Source organism: Eumetopias jubatus, unplaced genomic scaffold (genome assembly GCF_037043125.1).
Source record: "Eumetopias jubatus isolate StellerSeaLion01/CBP00866 unplaced genomic scaffold, mEumJub1_p1.0 scaffold_9, whole genome shotgun sequence".
Lineage (NCBI taxonomy): Eukaryota > Metazoa > Chordata > Mammalia > Carnivora > Otariidae > Eumetopias > Eumetopias jubatus.
Window position 1 is genome coordinate 85,321,344 of NW_028274815.1, and position 4,302 is coordinate 85,325,645.

The following is a 4,302-nucleotide window of genomic DNA, read 5'->3' on the forward strand; positions in this document are numbered from 1 at the left end:
CTCCCCTCTAGAAACCTCAGTTTGTTTTTCAGAGTCCATTGTCTCTCATGGTTCGTCTCCCCCTCCGACTTACTCCCCTTCATTCTTCCCCTCCTGCTATCTTCTTCTTTTTTTTTTTCTTAACATATATTGCATTATTTGTTTCAGAGGTACAGATCTGTGATTCAACAGTCTTGCACAATTCACAGCACTCACCATAGCACATACCCTCCCCAATGTCTCTCACCCAGCCACCCCATCCCTCCCACCCCCCACCACTCCAGCAACGCTCAGTTTGTTTCCCGAGGTTAAAAATTCCTCATATCAGCGAGGTCATATGATACATGTCTTTCTCTGATTGACTTATTTCACTCAGCATAACACCCTCCAGTTCCATTCACATCATTGCAAATGGCAAGATCTCATTCCTCTTTATGGCTGCATAATATTCCATTGTGTATATATACCAGTTCTTCTTTATCCATTCATCTGTTGATGGACATCTTGGCTCTTTCCACAGTTTGGCTATTGTGGACATTGCTGCTATAAACATTGGGGTGCACGTACCCCTTCAGAACCCTACATTTGTATCTTTGGGGTAAATACCCAGTAGTGCAATTGCTGGATAGTATGGTAGCTCTATTTTCAACTCTTTGAGGAACCTCCATACTGTTTTCCAGAGTAGTTGCACCAGCTTGCATTCCCACCAACAGTGTAGGAGGGTTCCCCCTTCTCCACATCCCTGCCAACATCTGTCCTTTCCTAACTTGTTAATTTTAGCCATTCTGACTGGTGTGAGGTGGTATCTCATTGAAGTTTTGATTTGGATGTCCCTGATGCCGAGCGATGTTGAGCACTTTTTCATGTGTCTGTTGGCCATTTGGATGTCTTCTTTGGAAAAATGTCTGTTCATGTCTTCTCCCCCTTTTCTGGATTGGATTATTTGTTCTTTGGATGTTGAGTTTGGTAAGTTCTTTATAGATTTTGGATACTAGCCCTTTATCTGATATATCATTTGCAAATATTTTCTCCCATTCTGTCGGTTGTCTTTTGGTTTTGTGGACTGTTTCTTTTGCTGTGCAAAAGTTTTTTATCTTGATGAAATCCCAATAGTTCATTTTTGCCCTTGCTTCCCTTGCTTTTGGTGATGTTTCTAGGAAGAAGTTGCTGTGGCTGAGGTCGAAGAGGTTGCTACCTGTGTTCTCCTTTAGGATTTTGATGGACTCCTGTCTCACGTTTAGATCTTTCAAACACTTGGAGTCTATTTTTGTGTGTGGTGTAAGGAAATGGTCCAGTTTCACTCTTCTGCATGTGGCTGTCCAATTTTCCCAACACCATGTGTTGAAGAGACTGTCTTATTTCCATTGGACATTCTTTCCTGCTTTGTCAAAGATGAGTTGACCATAGAGTTGAGGGTCCATTTCTGGGCTCTCGATTCTGTTCCATTGATCTATGTGTCTGTTTTTGTGCCAGTACCATACTGTCTTGATGATGACAGATTTGTAATAGAGCTGGAAGTCTGGAATTGTGATGCTGCCAGCTTTGCTTTTCTTTTTCAATATTCCTCTGGCTATTTGGGGTCTCTTCTGGTTCCATACAAATTTTAGGATTATTTGTTCCAGTTCTTTGAAAAAAGTGGATGGTATTGTGATGGGGATTGCATTGAATGTGTAGATTGCTCTAGGTAGCATTGACATCTTCACAGTGTTTGTTCTTCTAATCCATGAGCATGGAAAGTTTTTCCATTTCTTTGTGTCTTCTTCAATTTCTTTCATGAGTATTTTATAGTTTTCTGAGTACAGATCCTTTGCCTCTTTGGTTAAATTTATTCCTAGGTCTCTTATGGTTTTGGGTGCAATTGTAAATGGGATCGACTCCTTCATTTGTCTCTCTTCTGTCTTGTTGTTGGTGTATAGGAATGCCACTGATTTCTGTGCATTGATATTATATCCTGCTACTTTACTGAATTCCCGTAGGAGTTCTAGCAGTTTTGGGGTGGAGTCTTTTGGGTTTTCCACAGACAGTATCATATCATCTGAAAAGAGTGAGAGTTTGACTTCTTCTTTGCCAATTTGGATGCGTTTGATTTCTTCTTGTTGTCTGATTGCTGTGGCTAGGACTTCTACTACTATGTTGAATAGCAGTGGTGAGAGTGGACATCCCTGCCGTGTTCCTGACCTTAGGGGAAAAGCTTTTCCCCATTGAGAATGATATTCGCTGTAGGTTTTTCATAGATGGCTTCTATGATATTGAGGTATGTACCCTCTATCCCTATACTCTGAAGAGTTTTGATCAAGAAAGGATGCTGTACTTGTCAAATGCTTTTTCTGCATCTATTGAGAGGATCATAGGACTCTTGTTCTTTCTTTTGTTAATGTATTATATCACGTTGATTGATTTGCGGTTGTTGAACCAACCTTGCAACCTAGGGATAAATCCCACTTGATCACGGTGAATGATCCTTTTAATGTACTGTTGGATCCTATTGGCTAGTATTTTGGTGAGAATTTTTGCATCCATGTTCATCAAGGATATTGGTCTGTAATTCTCCTTTTTGATGGGGTCTTTGTCTGGTTTTGGGGTCAAGGTAATGCTGGCCTCATAAAATGAGTTTGGAAGTTTTCCTTCCATTTCTATTTTTTGGAACAGTTTCAGGAGAATAGGTATTAATTCTTCTTGAAATGTTTGATAGAATTCCCCTGGGAAGCCACCTGGCCCTGGGCTTTTGTTTGTTGGGAGATTTTTTAGGACTGCTTCAATTTCCTTAGTGGTTATAGGTCTGTTCAGGTTTTCTATTTCTTCCTGGTTCAGTTTTGGTAGTTGATACATCTCTAGGAATGCACCCTTTTCTTCCAGGTTATCTAATTTGCTGGCATAGAGTTGCTCATAATGTGTTCTTATAATTGTTTGTATTTCTTTGGTGTTGGTTGTGATCTCTCCTCTTTCATTCATGATTTTGTTGATTTGGGTCATTTCTCTTTTTTTTTTTGATAAATCTGGCCAGGGGTTTATCAATCTTGTTACTTCTTTCAAAGAACCAGCTCCAAGTTTCGTTGATCTGTTCTACTGTTGTTTTGGTTTCTAATTCATTGATTTCTGCTCTGATCTTTATTATTTCTCTTCTCCTGCTGGGTTTAGACTTTATTTGCTGTTCTTTCTCCAGCTCCTTTAGGTGTAGGGTTAGGTTGTGTATTTGAGACCTTTCTTGTTTCTTGAGAAAGGCTTGTATTGCTATATACTTTCCTCTCAGGACTGCCTTTGCTGCATCCCAAAGATTTTGAACAGTTGTGTTTTCATTTTCATTGGTTTCCATGAATTTTTTAAATTCTTCTTTAATTTCCTGGTTGACCCATTCATTCTTTAGTAGGATGCTCTTTAGCCTCCATGTATTTGAGTTCTTTCCGACTTTCCTCTTGTGATTGAGTTCTAGTTTCAAAGCACTTTGGTCTGAAAATATGCAAGGAATAATCCCAATCTTTTGGTATCGGTTGAGACCTGATTTGTGACCTAGGATGTGATCAATTCTGGAGAATGTTCCATAGGCACTAGAGAAGAATGTTTATTCCGTTGCTTTGGGATGGAATGTTCTGAATATGTCTGTGAAGTCCACTTGGTCCAGTGTGTCATTTAAAGTCTTTATTTCCTTGTTGATCTTTTGCTTAAATGATCTGTCCATTTCAGTCAAGGGGGTGTTAAAGTCCCCCACTATTGTTGTATTGTTGTCAATGTGTTTCTTTGCTTTTGTTATTAATTGCCTTATAAAAGTGGTTGCTCCCATGTTAGGGGCATAGATATTTACAATTGTTAGATCTTGTTGGCTCCACCCTTTAAGTAAGATATAGGGTCCTTCCTCATCTCTTATTACAGTCTTTGTTTTAAAATCTAATTTGTCTGATATAAGAATTGCCACCCCAGCTTTCTTTGGTGTCCATTAGCATGGTAAATGGTTTTCCACCCCCTCACTTTCAATGTGGGGGTGTCTTTGGGTCTAAAATGAGTCTCTTGCAGACAGCATATGGATGGGTCTTGTTTTTTAATCCAATCTGATAGCCTGTGTCTTCTGATTGGGGCATTGAGCCCATTTACATTCAGGGTAACTATTGAAAGATATGAATTTAGTGCCATTGTATTGCCTCTAAGGTGACTGTGACTGTGTATTGTCTGTGTTCCTTTCTGATCTATGCTGCTTTTAGGCTCTCTCTTTGCTTAGAGGACCCCTTTCAATATTTCTTTTAGTGCTGGTTTTGTGTTTGCAAATTCCTTTAGTTTTTGTTTGTCCTGGAAGCTTTTTACCTCCTTCTATTTTCCATGACAGCCTAGCTG